We start from the raw sequence: 23,917 nt of genomic DNA, 5'->3' as shown, positions 1-23,917 counted from the left end.
ACTGTTTTGACTGATAGGTTATCTTAAGGAGAGGTTGCTTCTTTAAAAATACCCCCCTCCCCCAGTTTTAATGAAATATTATTAACAGAGAGGTTGCTTCTTGTTCTGAGGAATATGTCACTGTCTAAGAAAAGTACCTCTGCCTTGTTTTTCATCTGAGCAGGTGAGTTCAGGGGGAATGGGCCTTTGGCTGATAGGAAATGGGACTGGAACCTCTGGGAATTCTAACCTTTCTCATATCCTGTGGCTGAGTCTAGAATGTTTTGCACAGATTTCAGTTTCTCACATAATCTTATTTCCTTGTTTAAAAATAAGGAGTGAGGGGGCAGCCCCGGTGGCGCAGCGGTTTAGCGCCGCCTGCAGCCTAGGGCGTGATCCTGGAGACCCGGGATCAAGTCCCACGTCGGGCTCCCTGCATGGAGCCTGCTTCTCCCTCTGCCTGTGTCTCTGCCTCTCTCTCTCTCTCTCTCTCTCTCTGTCTCTCTATGAATAAATAAATAAAAAATCTTTAAAAAAAATAAGGAGTGAAAATAAGTAGTGACAGTTATAATAACAGTAGAAACCAAATGACATTTTCATCTTGGGCAGCAAGTAGTGTTTAGACAACCCTGGTTGAAATGTTTCTGCCACTTATTATGTATGTGACCTTGGCGATGTCCTCTCATCAGTAAGGTGGGGATAATGGTATCTTGTCTCAGTAATGACGTGCTCTTAGATATAAGGGCTTAGCACAAAAAGTTTTAATCTGGAGTCTGTGATTGTGCTTTGGAACACAGTTTGCCCTTGGGAGTCTATGTAAAATTTTGTGTACATGTGAATTTTTCTAAGGGAGAGACTTTATAGCTTCCATAGGAAGCCCAGAGGAGTCCTTGACCACTAGAATACTGAGAGCCACTAGCCTTGCACAGTGCCCAGCAGATGGCAAGTATTCATTAGATGTTAATTCTCTCTCTCTGCCAGAATATATTTTATAATCAGCAGGTTATTGATGCTGACATAGTTATTTTTGATAACAAAGGAGTTACTTAAATCTGGAGCACAAATAAAAACCCTGCGGTTGTCTTTACTCCATTACCTACCCATGCGGTCCTTTTTTGCCATGTTGGCTCTCTAGGTGCTGCTCAGAACTATCTGTCCTTTTCCTAATCCCCCAAGGACCAGCTTATTATTTACTGTAAAGAAAGGAGCCATGTCTTGTTCTTGAGCAGGAAACATAGAGGGACTCTTACAGATAGCACACGGGAAACTGAGTAATGCAAAAGAAAAGAAAAAAGGGATGGAGGAGATAAGAGTTACTTTGAAAAATAGGGTGATCAAAATGCCTAGTCAGTGCTGAGCACATAATATGTGAATTGTAGAAAGGAATGAAGAAGCAGATCTGCATTAAACAGTAGGAAGGGAAGATGGAAAAACAGGAGTTTCCCCGGGAAGAGTTTTCCTTAGTTTCCTTTTCTCCTGGGCCAGTTCTGGGGCCTCTGTCCCCTGTGGCTTTTTTTTTTTTTCTTTCTCCTACCTACATTTCTGAATTTAAAGTCTATGGGGGTGGGAATGAATAGTAAGGAAGGCTGAAACCCAGGTTAGAGAGTTGTGGTATAGCGTTCATCATGACTGTTTAGATATTTTAAAGTCCCAGCCTTTTAATTTCCCCATAAAAAACGAAAAAAATAAAAATAAAAATTGGGGTCGAGCAATAGCCAAATCTTGGTCCAAATTGGTCATTAATTTCTTTTACTAGCAGCATCCAGTGCCCAGATTCAAAGAATCTTCCACTTTGGAACCAGGATGGAGGTTAACAGGAGAGGCCACTGGTGTCATTGCTAGCTTTGCCCTTTCATTCCCAGATATAAGCCATTTAAAATTGTTAGTGCCTTGGTACTGAAGACTGCTTAATTCAGTTGAACCATACCTGTGGGCAGCAGAAAGGAAACAGATTGTCTAAAAATTGTGAGTGTAGAACCCATTCCTCAACATCTATGTTTGCAAATAAACGGAGGTTAATTTTGAGAGCTGCTGCTACGCATGTACTTCTCAAATTTCCCATATTGAAATAGGACCATGGTAAGGGCTCTAAGGAATTCATGCCTCCTGTGAATGAAAACTAATACCCACAATTTATTGGGTACTTACTATGTACCAAGCTTTGTGCTAGCCAGTTAATTCCTTATCTCACTCAAGTTAAACATCTCTGTGAAGTATTGTGATCTCCAGTTTTATAGTAGAAGACATATGAAGAATTGTGTATCCAATGTCAGCTAAAAAGTGGTAGAGTCGAGATTAACATCCAGGACTACCTGACTTCAAGAACCGTGTGTGTAATTTAATATTACACATCCAACGTCTATAAGAGCCAGGAAGGAAATATAAAGCTGTGAAAACAACAATTACTCCAAGAGATTGAAAACACTGTGGGAGCCAAACACAACTCCTCCATGGCCTGGATTTGGCCCATGAGCTCCACTTGGCATCCTCTGTATAGGACACTGTGTGGTGCATCTTTTGGCTGGGCTCTGGATCTGCAGGACATTCTCCTGAGCTGCTCAGGGTTGTCTCTGGGAGACAGCAGTCTCTGTGCCTGCCGGGAATGATGTTGAGCTGCAGGACGATGGTGTCCACATAACCACTGCACTCCACCCCCCGCCCCCAACTCTGGGAACGGCTTAGGAAGAGTCTATCCTCATTTCTTTGCTCTCTCATATGCACTGTCCAATATGGTAGCCTCTAGACATGTGAATATTGATTACTTGAAATGTGGCAATCTGAAATGAGATATGCTCTCCACGTGAAATACATGTTAGTTTTAAAAAAAGTTTTTTTAATGAAAAGCTAGTGTGAAACATGTTAATATAAAAAGATAAGAATTTAAAATGTCTCATTTTTTATAAATATTGCATGTTGAAATGATTTTTTGGATATATCAGGCTAATAAATTATTAAAAGTAATTTTGCTTATTTCTTTTTACCTTTCTAACATGGATGCTAGAAAATATTGAATTACATAAATGGCTCCTGTTATATTGCTATGTTCCAGATCCACTGGGGCTCTAATCCTAGGCTGTCTTCTCCTCCAGAACCTACTCCTCAATTCCACTGGCACTTGTGGCCACATCTTCTCTTTTCCTTGAGTCATGAGACCACCCTGGAGAGGGGAGGGAAGGTTGCGAGAAAGGTGGTAAAAGGTTTATCCACTAGCTTCTCTGGAATTGGCTTGTGCCTGCCATGACTGGCTATGGGAATGCCTCAGTGTGATCTAGCTCCTGGGAGTACACAGCCATGGGGACTTCACATAGCTCCTGGGAGTACACAGCACTACAAGGGGACTTCAAGTCAGGGTGTGCACTGCCTGCCTCTTCTAGAGGCAATGCTGTCCTTCAGTGTTTGTCTGTGTTGTGATCTATCAAGATATTTTTAAGTTAATGAAATCATAATAGCATGTGTGTGTGTGTGTGCGCACGAGCGTACACACTGTAGTTTCTATATGGATAAAAATGCAGCTGTAAAGGGTAGAAACTAAAATTTGTGGGTGTTAAGAAGGGTCTTCATATTCCCAGATGCAGGGAACTAGTGATAAATTCTCTAAAAGCAAGATGACCACAAGTTAGGCTGGTCAGAGCAGAAGAGGAAACATTAAAAGGGTGACCTCCCATTAATTCTTCTCTTCATCTTAAAGGCCTAGGGCCAGGGCCTCCTGCCTTTCCCTGATGAAAAGGCACTAGGATTTACTGGAAACCTAATGACCCCGTAATCCAGGCTTTATTAAATACTTTAATGTAACTGGAATTGACCATTAATGAGAGGTTTCGTGTTGCAGCCACTTCTCGAACATGCACGGTGGGTATTATGTGGAATGAATCACGAAGAGGAGGAGAATGGAGAGGAGAGGCGTGGCCCTCTTCCTTGTCTCTGCTTCCCTCTTCTATGGGAGCACAGATGCCTGTTCTTTCCAGAGGAATCTAGAAATCATATGGTATGGAGGAAAAGGATATATTTAGTCTGAGGCAAATCCTCAGCAGAGACATAGAAGCAGTGCCTGATTATCAGAGCTAGTTGGGACTTAGAGACAATGGCGCCCTCTCACTATGAGGAGGAGAAGAGGTTGGAAGGACACCATCAGATTGCCCGTGCCCACTTCAGCCAGGAAGCTAGCTCCTTTGTCTCTGGTTTACAGTAAGAATTTACTTCAATACGGGGCCTGAAAGTCATAGAATTAGCTCACAAAAGATGTTTTACAAATAGAAATGGAGATTTTGAAAAAATGGCGACTTAGGGCCGAGGTGGTGACACATCCCATGAGTGGCGGTGAGTGCATGCGTATGGACAATCCATCTTTCCTTTTTTTTTTTAAATTCATTTTTTATTGGTGTTCAATTTGTCAACATCAGAATAACACCCAGCGCTCATCCCGTCAAGTGCCCCCCTCAGTGCCCGTCACCCATTCACCCCCACCTCCCACCTGCCTCCCCTTCCACCACCCCTAGTTCGTTTCCCAGAGTTAGGAGTCTCTCATGTTCTGTCTCCCTTTCTGATATTTCCCACTTATTTTTTCTCCTTTCCCCTTTATTCCCATCTTTCCTTTTATTTATTTATTTATTTATTTATTTATTTATTTAGATGTACTTGTGTTTTTTTTTTAATTTTTATTTATTTATGATAGTCACAGAAAAAGAGAGAGAGAGAGAGGCAGAGAGAGAAGCAGGCTCCATGCACCGGGAGCCCGACATGGGATTTGATCCTGGGTCTCCAGGATTGTGCCCTGGGTCAAAGGCAGGCGCCAAACCGCTGCGCCACCCAGGGACCCCTCCCATCTTTCCTTTTAAAGCAAGTCTAAGCATACGGTTTGATAAGATGTGTACATCCTGTAACCACCACCCCAATTAAGATGTACATTTCCATCATTCCAGAGAGTTCTCTCATGCCACATTACAGTCAATCCGCCATGTGCCTGCCCTAGGCTACCATTTCTTTCCTTTTTTTTTTTTTTTAATTTTTTAAATTTATTTATGATAGTCACACAGAGAGAGAGAGAGGCAGAGACACAGGCAGAGGGAGAAGCAGGCTCCATGCACCGGGAGCCCGATGTGGGATTTGATCCTGGGTCTCCAGGATCGCGCCCTGGGCCAAAGGCAGGCGCTAAACCGCTGCGCCACCCAGGGATCCCTCTTTTTTTTTTTTTTAATTTTTTAAAATTTATTTATGATAGTCACAGAGAGAGAGAGAGAGGCAGAGACACAGGCAGAGGGAGAAGCAGGCTCCATGCACCGGGAGCCCAACGTGGGATTCGATCCTGGGTCTCCAGGATTGCGCCCTAGGCTACCATTTCTATCATTGGAGATTATTTTTGTCTTTAATCCTATTGCCTGATTTGCATTTGGAGTGTTGACTATATCCTTTCACTGCCTGTGACTTTTTTTTCTCAAAAATTTTATTTATTTGAGAGAGAGTGAGCAAGAGCAAGAGCGAGAGAGAGCGAGAGAGTACATGCATGAGCTGGGGAAGGAGCAGAGGGAGAAGCAGACTCCCTGCTGAGTAGGGAGCCTGAAGTGGGGCTTGATCCCAGGATCCTGGGATCATGACCTGAACCGAAGGCAGACACCCAACCAACTGAGCCACCCAGGCAACCCCTGACTTTTTTTTTTTTTTTTAAGATCTTATTTATTTATTTGGGAGAGAGACAAAGCAAGCATGAAGGGGAGTGCAGGGGTAGTTAGGACAGGGTAGAGGAAGAGGGAGAAGCAGACTCCCTGCTGAGCAGGGAGCCCAATGTAGGATTCGATCCCAGGACCAGGATCATGATCTGAGCTTAAGGATCAAGACATTTAACCAACAGTCATGCAGGCACCCTGCCTGGCTGACTTGAAATATCTGAGTGTTCCCATGTGGAGGAGGAAATGTTAAATGTTTCTGTGTCTGAGGCCAATGGCAGAAAGAGTGGCTCTAGCTTGTGGAAGCTCAGGTTCCTTGAAGGTAGGAGCTGTTCCTTATTTCTGTTTCTGCCATACTTAAGATAGCACCTGGCACATAGGATGCTCTTCGTAAATGTACTGAACTGAATCAGATCTGTCCAATAATGGAATACTCGTCAGCCTTCCTGGATGAAAATGTGTTGGTAGCAGTGGTGCCCATCACCAGTGAACACAGGTGAGTTTGAGCTTTCTGACCTTGAATGATAGATGTAAGGGCAAGAGCTATGTCCAATCATCTTGGTTTGACCCTGGTGGTGCAGGGCAGTGGGAGAGATGATGGGTTCTAATATGGTGTGGTAGGTTCTAGGTAGTGCCTTGTGCTGTGGAAGCAGAGAGGAGGGGCATAGAGTCCAACTGAGAGATTTGGGGAAGCTTTTCTGGAGGGCACATGCCATGAAGGGCAGTGCGAAGTAGCCTTCGGAAAGGGATTTTGGTGCTGGAAATACAGTCTAATAAAGGCGCAACAGCTTGAGAGACCATGGTACCTGTGACATAATTGCTCTGAGTGGGAAGATGGAATACACATGGTCCCTAAAATTGCTGTCATCCTAAGATATTGTACCTACTAGGTTTACCTGAATGGCCACCAGTGCCCACAAATATCCATATAGATTTGAGGTTCGGGTCAGAAAATGCCCTGAAAATGGCCATTTTCTCCAACAGCAAAGTCTTCCATCCTGGGAACAGAAATGGAAATGAATGGATGGTCAGGGTGAAACATTGCTGGGCCCTGTAGACATGAAGGCAGGCAGAGTGGTAAGGAGGTCCTGGTGTCAACAAGAGCTGGGGGGAAATGCCAAGTGTTGCAACATTGAGCACAACTGGAATTCGAATGTGGCTGGTGGGAGTGTTACATGGGTTCAATCACTTTGGAAAAATTGGCAGCATCTACTAAAGTGGAACATCTAGGCAATAACCTGGCTGTCCCCCTGGATATGTTTAAACCCAATGGAAGTATGCTCACCACAGACTTGTACGGGAACCACCCAGATGCCCAGCAGCGGTGCCATGGATACCGCGCAATGGATGTGGGAGGCAGAACAAGGCTGTGCTATGGATGTGTTGTGTTAGCAGGGGAGGATTGGGTAGCAAATGGGAATAACAGGTCTATCAGCTGACCTTAAAATAAAGAGATTATCCTGTATTATTAGGGTGGGCCAAATGTATCACACGGTTCCTTAAATGAGGAAGAGGGAGACAGAAGAGTCAGAACTGGAGGCAGCAGTGTTAGAAAGACTCAACTGGTCATTGCCGGCTTTGGAGATGGAAGAGGCCACGAGCCCAGGAGTGCGGGTGGCTGCGGGAAGCTGGAAGAGGTAAGGAATCATTTTTTCCCTAGAGCCTTGGGAAGGAATGCAGCCCTGCTGTACCTGGATTTTAGGCCAGTGAGACCCATTTCTGACCTCTGACCTCCAGAACTGGAAGATAATAAATATGTATTGTTTTATGCCACTACATTTGTGGTAGTTTGTTACAGCAGGAATGAGAAATGAACACATGGCACATTCTTACAGTGGACTACTACACAGCAGTGAGAACAAATGATTTGCAATTAAATGTAACAATATGGCTGAGAACATATATTGAAGGTTTGCTAATGATAGGGTTACTCAGCATTACTGTAGGTGGAGTGGGCAAGGGGAAGAGTGTGGGATGGTTTTAGGTGCCGGGAGAGTTTCTCCATAATAAAATAGGGGGTCACTGGATGGAGGGGGTGGCAGGGAAGGTAGGACCTGAAAGTGGGACCCAGGAATCTAAGAGGAATAGGCCTGGTGGAGTGGGGGGCTTTGTAGAGCAGCAGTTCTCAAATTTCATGTGTCAGAGTCACCTGGACAACAAGTGGCAACATTGCTAGGCCCTACCCCTGGAGTTTCTGAGTCAGTTGATCTGAGGCTCAGGAAGTTCAATTTTTCTTTCTTTCTTTCTTTCGATTGAGGGAGGAGGTCTTTTTTTGAGGGGGGGAGGGGGAGGGAGGTGCGGAGGGAGGGATTCGTTCTGTAGGGAGGGCTTTCGGGGCGGGCGGGACGGGCGGGATGGATAGTTAGGTAGGGAGTTATTTTCGGTAGTGAGGATTGACGGGATGGAAGGAAGGGCTTCCTCTTTCATGCCTTCCTTCCTTCCTTCCTTCCTTCCTTCCTTCCTTCCTTCCTTTCTTTTTAGATCTTATTTTATTTGTGAGAGAAAGAGAGAGAGGCAGAGACACAGGGAGAGATACATAGGCAGAGGGAGAAGCAGGCTCCATGCAGTGAGCCTGATGCTGGACTTGATCCCAGGACCCTGGGATCACTCCCTGAGCTGAAGGCACTCAAGCACTGAGCCACCCAGGTGTCCCATGAAGTTGCATTTTAACAGGTTACCAGGTGATGCTGATATTGTTGGTCCAAGGACCACCCTAAGAACTGCTGATGTAGAGGTGGCAGTGGGTGAACAGTTTGTGACCTGTCGTGGGTGTGGAATACGGGGGCTGGAGGCGCAGCTCCCTGTAGCAAGGGGAGGAGCGGGTGTATGGGCCTGGTGACACATAGGCAGAATGTGGAGCGAGCTGGTGCTGGTGTGGGCACCCAGTCAGCACCGAGTGGGGTCCCCAGGAGGGCTGCAGCTGGAGCTGGTCCTTCGCAGTTGGGGAAGCTAATACCCAGCCATGGCACCCGCAGCTTAGCAATAACACGAAAAGGCAAGTAAATCAAGAAAATCCTCTGATGGTGCCTGGGGAGACTGCTTGCTCTAGTTTTTCTCCCATTTTGATCAGCTCTGAGAGAGAGAACCAGCTTCTGAGCACCCACTGTGTCTGAGGAATTATATACGCCTTATCACATTTAATCACAATTCCATGTTACAGGTATCATTAATCCATTTTAAGAATGAGGAAACTAAGGCCCTGAGAAGTTAAAGAACTTTCTCACTGTTATTTAGGCACAGCTTGTTACAGTCAGCCCTGAGGCTGACCAATTAAATCTCCTGGTTGTTTCCCAGGCACCGCCCCCCTCCCCCCGCAATATTATCATTTCAACACATGCAATCCATTTTACGTTTTTTCTCATATTAAGTATGCGTGCCTGTAATCATCACCTCTACCAGTAGATGGCGCAGGTGACCTTCCCGCAGTTAATGCATCAGGCCTTAGCGGTTGGGTGGGCAGGGACCAACCACTGAAATCTCCGTGTCTTTATCAATTTACTTGTTTAAATTTTACTCAGAAGTGAGCTTGAAAGATTGCAAACCATTATAAACGTACTATAGAAATAAACACATAGAGCCGGATCTGTGTGTGTCTGGGGCCAGTTGTATAAGCTGGGTTTGCTCCAAGTTGACAATCATGTAAAATACAATGTTTATTTAAAAGATGGATAGTAAAAGTGTGCTTATTTAGAGCTTATAAATATATTACTATAATTTAATAGTAATGGTAGTGATTGTTTAGAACCTAGGCATACGAAAAGTTTCTTATGGGTGAGGAGTATTCTTTCACTGATACTCTTTAGAGTTGCAAGTACATGGTGACAATAAAAATGTAACTAGCAGACCAACTGCTAGGTCATTATTTAAAAAAAAAAACAAAAAACTATCCATAAACAACTGACTCCCTGGTTGCCTGCACCTGAGGGGAACCAATCTGATCACCCCAACTTTGGTACTGCTGGTACCTTCTATCCTGGGGCTTTCCCTCTGTTTGTTTCAAGATTTATTTATTTATTTGGCAGGGGCGGGGGCGGGGGGCAGAGGGAGAGGGAGAGAGAATCTCAAGCAGACTCCTTGCTGAGCATGGACCCTGACGTGGGGCTCAATTTCGACCCTGAGATCATGACTGAGCCGAAATAGAGAGATGGACATGTTACCGACTGAGTCACTCAGGTGCCTCTCACTCTGTTTTAAGAATGGGGAGACTGAGGCTAGCAATGTGCCTCTATTCACATGACAGGAATGCTGAAGGCTGGTCTAGAACTAGAAGTCAGGTGCTCCAACTACCTGTCCCGTGCTCTCCCCATCACATCACTCTGTTTGAGAAGTGGTGGCAGCTGCAGCCATCTTGTATTCCTGTCTCTGCGTACCACAATCTACCTGCCCAACCCAGCCTGATGCCATGGCCAAGAGCTCAGCCCCTGCTGTGCCATTTATAGAATAAGCATAGGGCTGTGCCTGGACCCCAGGGGACACTCAGAAAATTATTGTAGAATGAGGAAAGGAAGGAAAGAAATGCCCTCCATACAATTTAGAAGCTTACCACTCCTGAAGGGGGGGGGGGCATCAGTTAGCCATCTGGTGGCAGATTGATTATGTTGGATCCCTTCCATTGTGGAGGGCATCGGTTTGGTCATCACTGGAATAAACACTTATTCTAGATGTGGATTTCCGCTCTTTCCTGAGTACTTCTGTCCGCCCAACCATCTGTGTGCTCACAGAATCCCTCATTTACTATTATGGTATTCTACATAACGTTGCCTCTGACCAGGGATCTCATTTCAGAGCAGTGTAAGTGTAGCAACAGATTTATGGGCATGGGAATTCACTGCTCTTACCACATGCCCTTATAACCCAGAAGCAGTTGTTACTGATGGAACATGCGATGGCCCTCTAAAGGGTTGGTTATGGTACCAGTAGTCTGGAAAGGTTGAGCTCTGTCTTATAGGATACACATTGTATGCTCTGAGTTTGTGCCCGTCTCCCATGGAAATGGAAGGGCCCTTCTCAGTCCTTTAACTTACCTGCAGAAACTTGAGCTTAGCTTTTTGAATGCCTCAGTTCCTTTTTTTTTTAATATAAATTTATTTTTTATTGGTGTTCAATTTGCCAACATATAGAATAACACCCAGTGCTCATCCCTTGAATGCCTCAGTTCTGATGGAGGTATGCCTGATATGGGACTCGATCCCGGAACTCCAGGACTGAAGGCAAGCGCTAAACCATTGAGCCACCCAGGGGTCCGCCTGGAGGTATGCTTTCATTAGGGGACACGACAATGAGTCTATTGAATTGAGACAGCCATCCAACCATGCTGGGCTCCTTGTGCCTCTGAACCAAAGGGAAACTGGATTGCTGCTACAAAGTGGGAACAGAAGAGCTATATCTGCAACTTTGGGGTACCTCTGGGTACAGTTGATCCTTGAACAATGTGGGAGCTAGGGGTGCTAACCCTCCTACACACACACAATAGAAAATCCATGTACATAATATGAAGTTAAAAAATAAAGTCCTCTTTAACCCAGCATTTCTATTGTGGTGATGTCAGTCCAGTGCCCATCATATCTCACTAATCTTCCCTGTTGTCATTCTTACCCTCTCCCAGTCCAGAGGGCTCATGCCCTGTTTGAGTCCCTTGAATAAGAGCTCCGTGGTCTTCCAGGTCTTCTGTATCAAGGATGGTCTTCTAACATGATCTGCTGGGCTATTCCCACTTCCTCCTCTAGCCCATCTCTACTTTCTCTGCCCACTTGCTACCCAGGCTTTCAGATCCCAGAGCTTGCAGATGCCCTCTGGCCTCAGGCCTTCGTCTGGAAGCTCCCCCACTCCCAGAACTGCACCTACTCTTCATCCCATGGCAAGTTGGACGTCAGCTCACGGAAGCCTTCTTGGGCTCCCAGCATCCTACATGATTCCTTCATAGCTCTCACTACTTTTGGTAATTATAAACTCTGGGGATTCTTTGTTTTTCACTGATGTCTGCCTCCTCTACTAGACCATGGGCTCCCTGAGGGCAAGAACTGTGTCTTTGTGATTTACTGTTGCATCCCAGAGCCAGCACAGACACTGGCACATAGTAGGCATTCATTATTTAGTGGACAAGTTAATATAAGAGGAGGGCATGTGTTGGAATAGTCTTGGATGAAAAAGTATATGATGTCCTGGGAAAATCCTGCATGGTTTCCTGAGAATACATGGTCAGAAATGTTGGGGGGGGGGCATATCACAGGGGTCTTGTTGGCCACATTAAGGGGACAGATTGGAGTTGTTCAGATCCAGAGAACCATAGGAGGTGCAAATGGAGGAGTGATGTGTATGCCAGGTGGCCCCTTTGACTGTCTCTGTGGTGGCAAAGGGAGAGCTCAGGGCCAGGATGAGCTGGGCTGGCACCACAGTCCTGATTAGGGTCCTAAGGGCTTGAGTTGGGCTCATGGCAATGATGATGGGATATAGGAATGTAGTCAGCATTTGCGACAATCTAGCTTAGCAGCTCTTGGCTCTTCTTCCCTGAAAAACCAGTATGTCTGTACAAGAGAGATGGGAGTGGAATCCCACAGGGGCCTGAGTGTGTTCTACAGACACATCCTTTGATCACAAAGAGATTTTCGCAAATGGTCCCTCCAGAGGTGGTCACCAGGATATGATTAGAAGCCCAGAGGCTGGGGACGGAGGCAGAGGCAGGGGCAGGGCCCTCATCCCTAGGCCAGGAGCTGTGGGGACAGCAGAGCCTGGCAATGGTGAATGGAAAGTTGGCTTGTTAACGCAGTAAATCTCTCTCCAGCACTCCTTCATTTAGGGTTTGACACGGAGCCAGCGGAAGGAACCTGAGAGACCCTGGAGCCCAAGAAGCCCCTGGAGCCTCAGCTGGAGCCAAGAAGGGGCTGCTAAGAGCTGGGTGTGTGCCATCCACCAGGAACAGGCTACCCTGGGACCTGCTGTACTTTGCTGTCCCAACACATGCGTCACACTTTCTCTCCATCTCCTAGGAGGCTTGTAATTGGTTGCAGAGATGGAGAGCAGAGCCACTGGCTCATCTAGCTCTTCTCGTACTAAGGCGCTGTGGGCATGAGGTGACTGGGAGGATGCCAAGGGAAAACTTATATAATAGCATAGACTGGATACTTACTCCACACCTGGAGTCAGGCTTTTTAATGCTATGCATTCAATCTGAGCTAGGTTCCTTTCTTTCTCTCCCACTGTGTTCTGTATTTATTCTTTAGAACACTTAGCAGAGTTGTAACAGATATTCATTCATGTGTTTGTGTAGTTAATATCTGTCTTTCCTGCTAGACTGTAAACTCCACGAGGCAGGGATTGGGTCTCATTATCCTTTACTGCCACCCCAGCACCTACTACACTGCCTGACATGTAGCTGGTGTGCACAATGTGTTTGTTGGACATATGAATGACCCTCCCCATAGCCCAGCAAAGCCGGTGCTGTTACTCTGCTTATTTCAGGACAGGCAAACTGAGGCAGAGAGAGGTTGGAGTGGCCAAGCCACAGAACCCAAAGGTGGCACTCAGGATCCAGACTTATAGTGAAGATGTGGGGACCTGCATTTGGCTGATAAAACCCAAACTGGGGAAAGTGAGACCCCTGTCCTTTTTGGCCCGTAGCCTTTGGGATGTGAGACCAAGGCTGCTGGTGGCCATGATTCCAGCCTCCTAGGGAGCTGGTCTGAGGGAATGGTGTCAGAGAAGAGCAAAGATAAGGGAGAAAGTGTTTCTGAGTTCCTGGAGACAGTCATCCCTTTGCCCTGTCTGCTCTTGGGAATGGAGTCAGTACATGCCTTTTAAGCTTAGGCCGGCCTGGCTTCCGCCCCTTATACTTGTAGTGGAGAGTTCTGACCAACACGGTGACCAAACCCATCTTCTCTGGGCTAGTGTGGCCGAAGGAGAGTAGACAACCTGGGTTTTAGTTTCAAGTTCACCGGCACTCAGTACATGACAGAGCAAGTTCTCCTCCGCCTCTGGGTCTCAGCTTCCTCAGCTGCAAAATGGGCACGATCACTCCAGCTCTCAGGGAGAAGTGGGAGGTGCTGAGAGAGGAGTACTGAGAGAGTTGTACTCAGAGCCTGGTATCCTGCAACTGCTCAGGAGGTGTTGGCTGCCTGGGCTGCCTCTGTAGGAGGCCTTTGGCTGCAAAGGACAGAAAACTCATCAGAGGACAGCTTAAACAATGAAGGCTTTTAGCACCTCGTGCCACGAGGAGATCCGGGCCAAGGTGGTTCCAGGGTGGTGGATTCCAAAGCCAACAGCGTCGTCAAGGATCTAGGCTCTTCCTGTCTTTCAGCCTGTCATTCTCAGTGTCAAGGTGGTGAGATGGCTGCCCCTGCTGCAGGCATGACCCAATGTAGGCCTGAGAAGGAGGTGTTCCTTGTTTGTCTTGCCTTGTAAGAGTGAGGAAAACATTCCTAGTAGCTCCCCAGCAGACTTCCCCTCAAGCTTTGTCAGCTAAAATTGTCATATGGCCTTTGTTAAATCAGCATCTATGAGACATGTTTGTCCACTGAGGTGCCCTGTCTCCCATGGCACCTGGCCATAGCAGGTGCTATGTCCTCCCTGAACAAGCGACTCTGGGAGCCCTCTGCTCTAGCCGTCAGAGTCAGGTGGAAGGAGGAGGTTCTGGGATGGAGCAGGGTTCTTCAGATGACTGTGGCTCCGTGCCTTTCCTCCTATTTTACAAAAGTACCCAAACTCACTGGCATAACAGGGGTGGGAGTGGGGACTGCCATAGAAGTTTTGGCTCGGTGGGGCCAGAGGGGCCAGCTTTCCATGGCTGTCTCAGTTCAGGGAAACAATCTAGGTCCACCCCATTTGGTCTGTAGGCTCTGTGGGGCAGACAAGGCAGATGAAAAGGGGTGATGTGGCTCCTATAGGGAAGGCCCTAGGGCTGCGGAAGGTGGCAGGCTCCCTTGGGTCGCAGCATGTAAATGGGGGGAATGTGCTCCTTTCTATCTCTATCTATCATCTATCTATTTATTTATATTTTTAAAAATATTTTTTTTATTGGAGTGCGATTTGCCAACATATAGTATGACACCCAGTGGTCATCCCATCAAGTGCTCCCCTCAGTGCCTGTCACCCAGTCACCCCATTCCCCCCCCCGCCTCCCCTTCCACTACCCCTTGTTCATTTCTCAGAGTTAGGAGTCTCTCATGTTTTGTCACCCTCTCTAATTTTTCTCACTGATTTTCCCTCCTTCCCCCTATAATCCCTTTCACTATTTCTTATATTCTCCGTATGCGTGAAACCATATAATGATTGTCCTTCTCCGATTGACTTTTTTTTTTTTTAAGATTTTATTTATGAGAGACTCAGGGAGAGAGAGAGAGAGAGAGAGAGAGAGAGGCAGAGACACAGGCAGAGGGAGAAGCCGGCTCCATGTGGGGAGTCCGACTCAGGACTCAATCCCAGGACCCCAGGATCACACCCTGGGCTGAAGGCGGCACTAAACCGCTAAGCCACCCAGGCTGCCCTGTCCTTCTCCGATTGACTTACACGTTTTTCTGTTTAAATCAAGTATCCAGGGATCCCTGGGTGGCGCAGCAGTTTGGCGCCTGCCTTTGGCCCAGGGCGCGATCCTGGAGACCCGGGATCAAATCCCACATCGGGCTCCCGGTGCATGGAGCCTGCTTCTCCCTCTGCCTATGTCTCTGCCTCTCTCTCTCTCTCTCTGTGACTATCATAAATAAATAAAAATTAAAAAAAAAAAAAAATAAATCAAGTATCCAGGGGCAGCCCGGGTGGCTCAGTGGTTTAGCGCCACCTTCAGCCCAGGGCGTGATCCTGGAGACCTGGGATGAGTCCCATGTCGGGCTCCCTGCATGGAGCCTGCTTCTCCCCCTGCCTGTGTCTCTGCCTCTCTCTCTCTCTCTCTCTCTCTCTCTCTCTCTCTCTCTCTCTGTGTGTGTCTCTCATGAATAAATAAATAAAATCTTAAAAAAAAAATCAAGTATCCAGCTCATTCCCTGTATCTTCACTGAGCACCTGTGATGTGCCAGGCATGTGCTACAAGCAACAGATGCAATGATGACATTGGCATGGCTCCTGCCGTCTTGGAGCTTATAGTCTAGTGGAGGAGGCAGATCCTAATCAAACAATCACAGAAGTAATTTAAATGGTGGCCATGGTAGTGATGAGGAGAGGCATGTGGCATGAGACCCCAGGGGAAGATGGCAGGGAGAGGGAGAAAGGGGAATGACACTGTGATGTGATTAGAACATGAAGTTCTTGTGTCATGGATGGGTCAACAGTGAGGTGAGGAAGAGGGAGGAGTACAGGGTGCCTCTCAGGTTTCTGGCTCATGGAATTGGATGGACACTGCAGTTGTTCAGAGAGATAGAAAATACTGGAAGGGGATCAGCCTGGAGGAGAGTGACAGGGGAGCTCAGGCAGTGGGTTTTCCACCATGTTGAGTTTGAGGTATGAACTCATTCAGGCAGCTGGATGAGTAGGTCTGGAAGCAGCAAGACTTCTCAAGCTCTCCCATCCCCAGGAGACAGGAAAGATCGGTAGATGGATAGATTCCCCTCTTTTTCTGGCCTGGCCATTGTGAGCCTGGGGCTGTGCCCTTATGTGAAATAAGGACAGGCACTGAGCACTTACCCTGAGCCAGGCTCTCTTTTTAAAGACATTTCAGGGGTACCTGGGTGGCTCAGTGGTTGAGCATCTGCCTTCGGCTCAGGTCATGATCTCCAGATCCTGGGATTGAGTCCCACATCGGGCTCCTTTCAGGGAGCCTGCTTCTCCCTCTGCCTATGTCTCTGCCTCTCTCTCGTGAATAAATAAATAAAACCTTTTAAAAATGAGACATATGTCAGCATGTTGAGGCCCTATAACAACCCTATAGAATAAATACTGTTACAACCCCCCACTTTACATATGGGAAAACAAGTCCCAGGGATTGTAGGGAGCTTGTGGCGTGAGGTCAGGGGGCAGAGCCCAGGTCTGGACCCAGGCAGTCTGAACAAGTCTGCATTCTTATCCACTGCTCTCCGGCATCCTCATATGCATGCTGGGGGCTGTGTTTGCGTGAGCATTAGGGACTTTGTGCTGGGACACTTGTCACCACAGGCTGATAAAAAGCTGTTCCAATCCTGACCCTGTGATGGTACATTATGGTGACACAAAGATTTTAGCAGAATTCACATTAGCGAATTTGGGAACCAGAAAATGAAATTGGACAGCTGACAACAAAGGCGTTGAGTCTTAACTTTGTGTACTCGTGGCTGAGACCCTGGGTTGTCCTGCTGCTGAGTACTGTTTTCCTGTGACCCCTTGGCAGTGCTCAACTGTTTGGGCTCTGTGAAAAAGTCCCCAGGGATAGGGGCAGGCTGAGCACAGGACCTGGGGTTCGGATGCAGGGAGGAGACCCGGTACAGACTGGGCTTTGCATGAGTATTCAGCAAGGGAGAGGTGTGGAAGAGCTGGTGGGCCCAGCTTCAGGCTGCCTTGCTCCCAAATTCTCTTTTCATTCAGATGAAGTGGTTGTTTTACCCGAATATGTTGGCCTGACAGGATTGTAGCAGCTTTCTTTCTTCTCAGGTTTTCTTCCCTCTTACGTTTGAATTATACTTGAAACAGAAAAAAACCACAGATGGCAAATGCGTAGCATAGTGAATTTTTATAAGGTGACTCCTCTGGTAAATCAGCACCTGGATTGGGTGCCTGGGTGGCTCAGTCGGTTAAGTGTCTACCTTCAGCTTAGGTCATGATTTCAAGGTCTTGGGATCTAGCCCCACATTGGGCTCCTGGCTTAGTAAGGCATCTGCTTCTCCCTCTGCCTCTGCTGCTCCCATGCTTGTGCTTGTTCTCTGTCTCTCTCTCTCTCTGTTAAATAAATAAATAAATAAATAAATAAATAAATAAATAAATAAAATCTTAAAAAAAAAATCAGCACCTGGATCAAGCAGTAGAGCTACAGCAGCCTCTCTGTGCCCTGTCCCAAAGACACCTCCTTTCCTTTCCCCAGAATGTAGCTCCCCACCCCAACATTTATGGTAATCACTTCCTCACATTTCTTTGTAACTTTACTACCCAAAAGCACCTACTTCGTCTCTACCATTTAGTCTTACTCACTTTTAAAAATTAAATAAAAATTTTAAACTGTAGTAAAAAACACACAGCATAAAAGTCACCATATTAAGCATTTCAAATGTCCAGGTGTATAGTACAGTGGTGTTAAGTACATTCACATTGTTGTGTAACCATCACCACCACCTACCTCCAGAATTTTTCATCTTGCCATACTAGAACTCTATTATCTATGTGACAACTCCCCCCGTCCCTCTTCCCCTACCCCTGGTAACCTCCATTCTACTTTCTGTCTCTATCAATTTGATGACTCTGGGCACCACATATAAGTGAAATCACATAGTATTTGTCTTTTTTTAAAAATTTTTTATTTATTTATGATAGTCACAGAGAGAGAGAGAGAGAGAGAGAGAGAGAGGCAGAGACACAGGCAGAGGGAGAAGCAGGCTCCATGCACCGGGAGCCCGATGAGGGATTCGATCCCGAGTCTCCAGGATCGCGCCCTGGGCCAAAAGCAGGCGCCAAACCGCTGCGCCACCCAGGGATCCCAGTATTTGTCTTTTTATGACTGCCTTTTTCTACTCAGCATTCACGTCCTTAAGGTTCATCCACATTGCTGCATGTGACAGGATTTCCTTACATTTTAAGGCTGACTTATATTCCATTGTATGTATAGACCACATTTTTTTTGTCCACTCATCTGTGGATGGATACTTGAGTTGCTTTTACATCTTGGCTATTGTGAATGATGCTGTAATGAACATGGGTGTGTACTTACCTACTTTTTAATTTTTTTTTTTTTACCTACTTTTTAATTTGATGCATCTTTTTTTTTTAAGATTTTATTTATTTATTCATTAGACACACACACGCACACACACACACACACACACACACAGAGGCAGAGACACAGGCAGAGGGAGAAGCAGGCTCCCTGCAGGAATCATGACGCGGGACTTGATCCAGGGAGTCCAGGATCACACCATGGGCTGAAGGTGGTGCTAAACTGCTAAGCCACCTGGGCTGCCCTTGATGCATCTTTAAAGTCTCTTTTAACCCAAAGATTCTCCCTCCATCCCTTTTGCCCCCTCTTTTAATTATATGTTGAAGATTCCAGGGCATTGGACCAGCAGACCTTCCCCAGTTTGCATTTTGCCGACGGCCTACAGTTCAGCATTGGTATTTCCAGTAATTGGGTTGTTGGACACAGAGGATTGATCAATTCAGGTTGTGATATTTTGGCAACTATAGGTGGTGGTGTGTTCTTTCATCGAAAGATGCACACAATGTCGTGTTGTCATTTTGTGTGAATGCAAGGGGTGATGCTAACAGCGGCTGATACTCAGTACCTAGATCCATTAATTAATTTATGGATTTATTATTAATTTTGTAAAATGGTGTTGTTCTAATTTGTCCATTCCGTTTTCATTAATTAGCTGCAGCAACTTTCTTAACATTTGATCAATGGAGAGAAACCATACCACAACCAACGCAATATTACTTTGGTGTGTTTTAGATATTTGTTTTTTACATTAAGATTTTGTTTGAAGACAAGATCCGTTGCTTTAAAAATAATGAATAAAAAAGCAGAGAAATTCTGAATAGTGATAATTGACTGAATATATTCATTTTCACCCTCTTAAAATTCTACTAAATTGACAGAAAAATGATATTTTGAAGGTGCAAGATCTGTAGAGACAGAAAAGAGAAGAGGGATAACAGTGACATAATTGTGAATCTGTTATAAAGGATTTGGCATTCTCCGAGAGCTTCCTGAGAAAAAGGTATGCAAAAAGTCAATATTTTGAGACATTTACTATATGAAAATGTCTTTATCTTACCTTCACATTTGATTGATAGTTTGGCCGTGTGTAGAATTCTAAGTTGGGAATCCTTTTCCTTCACAATTTTGAAGGTGTTGCAGTGCCTTCTGTGCTCCAGTGTTTTGCTGTGGAGAGAGCTGAGACCATTCTAATCCTTAGCTCTCTGTAGGTAATGTTATTTTTACTGTTTCTGGAAGCCTGTAGGATCTTCTTTGTGTTCTCAGTATGCTGAAATTCCACAGTGGCTTAACGAGGCATGGATCTATTTTCATACATTGTGGAGATAAATTCCAAAATGACCAGTTGTTAAGAGGTGAAAGTTGGTAGCTCTCTGGAGGGGAAATGATGGTGGGAGTGGGGGTGGGGTAGGGGACGACTGCCATTTTCATAACTAATCTTACAGAATGATTTGACCATTCTTATGCACATATAGCTTTGATGTTAAAAAAAAAGAAAAAACTACAAAGGAAAAGACAAAGAAGGAGCATGGGTTTAGGAAGGCAGACCTGGGTGTGAATTCTTAATCCTTTACTTAGTTAACAGGGTTTTTAAACCACAAACCCCCAGGTTTGTGGGTCATACAACATCTCTGATCTCTGAACCTTGGTTTTCTTACTTAAAATGGGAGTGGGTATTCCCACTCTGTCCAGATCACATGGTTGTGTGATGAAGGATGGAGGGGATTTTGTAAGCTGCGAAGAGTGAACCCACAGGAAGTCAGCATCACTGAAAAGAACTGACGGGAGACTATCTTTCCAGCTGCTAGAGGACTTTGCACAAATGAAGAGGCAGTCATTTCCTGCAGTCCAGACTGTGCTTCCATCCTGCTCTTCTCCTTTCCCTGCTGCTAGAGAAAAGCTAGTTTGTTCTACATTGTAGAACGTGGGCCCCTGTCTAACTATAGCCTTTGCTGGGCCCCAGTCTTAGCTGGGGTGCTGAGTTAATCACCTTACTCTGGATAGTTTCATACCCCTCATGCTCTCATTCTCCAGCTTCCCAGACTGCTGCCCCGAAGCCATCTCCTCCTGGGAACTGCACCTGGAAGTCAGGGAACTTGCCGCCAGCTAGCTAGCTGAAGCCAGTTCTTCCCAAAGCATGGCCAAACATCGAAGATGATGGCATATCTTAATTAAGGTACTTGTGTATACATAAGAAGATGCTAATCGTTTCTGATTCAGGTCAACCTGGCTGGAGTGCTGGATTGAGAGCAGTTCTAAAGCTGAGTTCAGGGTGGCTCAGCGGTTCAGGCGCCTGCAGCCCAGGGCATGATCCTGGAGACCCGGGATCGAGTCCCACATCGGGCTCCCTGCATGGAGCCTGCTTCTTCCTCTGCCTGTGTCTCTGCCCCCCTCTCTCTCTCTGTATCTCATGAATAAATAAATAAATAAACAAACATCTAAAAAAAAAATAAAGCTGAGTTCAGTGAAGAGGAGTATGGTGGTTAATCAGTACTGATGGACAAGGGAGGGGATAAGGCACCCCACCCACCATGAACTCGTCATCCCCCACAGAAATGTTCTTTTCTTTTTTTCTTGGGGCATAACCGTCATAAAGTACATTAAAGTTAAGTGTGCTATTTGATGTCTTTTTACACGCACACACACATTACTACCATCTAGATAAAAATACAGAGTATTTCCGGAAGCCCAGAAGAATTTGAGTCACTCCTCTTTCAGACACAACCATTTTTTTTTACCTCTATCACCATAAATTAGTTTTGCTTGTGTTTTACTTCATATAAATTGAATTAAACAAGAGGTGCCCTAGTGTCAAGCTTCTTTCACCTGGCATAATGCCTGTGTGATTTATTCCTGTTCTTGCTCATTATTCCATTGTATGGATACACCACAATTTGTTTATCTATTTCCCTACTGATGAGCACTGGAATCCTTTCCAAGTTTGGGCTATTATGAGTGAGGCTGCTATAACTATTCATGTACATGTCTTTTTTTTTTTCATGTACATGTCTTTTGGTGGACTAAACCCCTCTGTTTCTGTTGGGTATTGTTATGGACTGAATGTTTATATCCCCCTAAACTCATATACTGGACCACTAAACCCTAATGTGATAGTATTAGGAGGTGGAGCCTTTTGGAGGTGATTAAGTTAAGATGGGGACAAAGGGGGCAGCCCCTGTGATAGGATTAGTGTCTCTATAAGAAGAGGAAGAAACTCCAGATGTTCCTCTCTTTACTGTGTGAGGATACAGCAAGAAGGCAGCTGTCTGCCGGCCAGGAAAAGGGATCTGAGTGTGCAGGCACATTGATCTTGGACTTCTCAACCTCCAAAACTATGAAAAATAAATGTGTGTTGTTCAAGCCACCTACTCTATCCAGTCTGTGATATTTTATTGTAAGACAATAATTCATCTCTATCCATATCTATATCTGTAGTTCTTTCTAGATCTATAGTTCTACCTAGAAGAGAACTAGCTGGTTCACAAATTAGGTGAATGTTTAGGTGGATTTCTACTCAAAGCACCAAATTGCATCAAATGTGAACAGAGACTGTGCATATCAAACATGGTGCTGGGCTCCCAGTCTACATGGAGCTGTTGATCTCTGACTCTGAGACAAGGCATCAAATTAGCACAAAACTTAAAAACAAACACTTATACAACCAGGCAGCTTGTTCTCTAACCTTTCACTATTTTAACATTTTTTAATATTTCATATTTTCAATTATGTAATTGAACTTTGGTTTTCTGCAGGCTTGAATAAATCTTGAATTCCCTCTACTTCTCTCTTGATTTTTGAGGGGGCTTGTCTAGGTTTGTTTTGCCAGATGTCAAATCTTCAGCTCTCTTCAGTTGTCTTAGTGCAGATCTTTCCTGTATTTTCTGGAAAAAGGCTTGGGATACTCCCCCAGTCCACTAATCAGCTCTCTATACTTGGAAATTATCATTTTTTTCCATCCAGGAGGCAATACTTTCTTTAAAAAATGACCCCTTTTAACCTTAACTCTTTGCTTTTTGAAATAATAGCTTCTGTATGTACCATTTATATTGAATGTTTAATACATTTTGCTCACTAAATACCTCTGGTTGTAGAACATTCCTGAGTTATAAACTTGCGTCTAATTTTAACAAAGATTACACTTCTTGTTTCAGCAATACAGACCCTTGTTCATGGTGGATGCACAATAAATATTTATTGAATAAATTAATGAAAATCATTTAAGAAAACATTACATAGAACTGTAACTAGAGGCTGTGGAAGCTTCCTTCCAGCTCTAAGGTTTTCAGGCAAAGCCCTTGGGTGATTTCCTCACCCTAAGTCCCTGGAGTTGGCAGCTGGAGGAAGAGCTAAGTAACTAGTTTTCACAGCGGGGTGGAGTGGAGCTGCCTGGGCAGCAGTCCAGGGTTGGTGGTTGGGCACATTTATCCAGCCACCAGCTGCTCTGGCTCTTACTGTTATTATACCTGGATTCCTAACTTCTGTCTTTCCTCCAGGATTGAGGACCTGAGTTTTCAGCTCCCATTCCAGTTCATTTTGGCTTCACAAACATTTATTGAGCATCTACTAGGTCCCAGATAGTGGACAAGGTGCTAGACAGCAAACCTGAACAGTAGGCAAGCTGATAGTCTATAAGCTCTGGGACCCTGGGCTAGTGATTTCTCCTCTAGAGGATCTATTTCCTTATCTGTAAAATGGGGCTAAAGTGGGGGGATTGCATTCAGCTGATACTATGCATCTGTCCTCACAGAGGGAAACAGGACAGGGTGGCTGGAGTCACTGGACTGGTCACAGAGCTGGACCAATTCGGGGCTTCCCTGGGTACAGTCTGCACCTCGGCTCCGGCTCTTCGCAGATGGTGCCTGAAACCTCCCCGAGGGCCGCCGCGCCCATCCCCATTTGTCCAGAGGCGCTGTCCCCATTGATCCAACAAAAGTGCTTGCTTTCCGGTTTGTGGGGAGCCCCCCTGGGGGGACGCCCCCCACCCCCAGGGGGCAGGTCCAGATGGCCCCACCTCGCCCCTCCGCATCCGCGCGGCCAGGACCAGTCTCTCTCCCTCCCCGGAACCCCAGCACCCGCAGCAGCACCCCATCCGTGTCCTCCCGGGTGGAGCTAGAGGGGAGCGGGTGTCTGCGAACCCACCCAGAACCCGGGCAGCCAGTGGACACACCCTCCAAGGACTCAACCTGGCTGAGCAGAAACCCAAAGCAACCTCATAGTTGATTTTAGAAACTCTTTCTGCCTTGCCTGGAAACCCTCCAAGCCTCTTCCAGCCCCACCCCCTCCCTTCTTCCAGTCCCCCCCTCCCCCTCCAGTCCCCAACTCAATTTGAATACTGCGTCGGTTGTTCTGATCTGCATCACTCACCCACACCGTAGTTAGGCCTTTGCAGGCTGCGGCCTGGGTCTAAGAATGAAACTCCCCCCGCCCCCGCCCCCCCCAAAGCTGGATAACTCGGCAAGCA

The 23,917-nt window shown here is 45.9% G+C and overlaps 1 long non-coding RNA gene across 1 annotated transcript; it reads left to right on the top strand.

Moving 5' to 3' along the window:
* Window positions 1–5,767: 5,767 nt before the first annotated feature.
* Window positions 5,768–20,848, top strand: LOC106557943. Its single transcript, XR_005380262.1, has 4 exons — window positions 5,768–6,135; window positions 7,112–7,276; window positions 19,356–19,459; window positions 20,491–20,848. It is a non-coding gene; the product is annotated as an uncharacterized LOC106557943 (long non-coding RNA).
* The last annotated feature ends 3,069 nt before the right edge of the window (window positions 20,849–23,917 follow it).

This window comes from Canis lupus, chromosome 28 (genome assembly GCF_011100685.1).
Source record: "Canis lupus familiaris isolate Mischka breed German Shepherd chromosome 28, alternate assembly UU_Cfam_GSD_1.0, whole genome shotgun sequence".
Lineage (NCBI taxonomy): Eukaryota > Metazoa > Chordata > Mammalia > Carnivora > Canidae > Canis > Canis lupus.
Note: the sequence above shows the minus strand (reverse complement) of the source record. Positions and strands in the feature narration are given on the sequence as shown.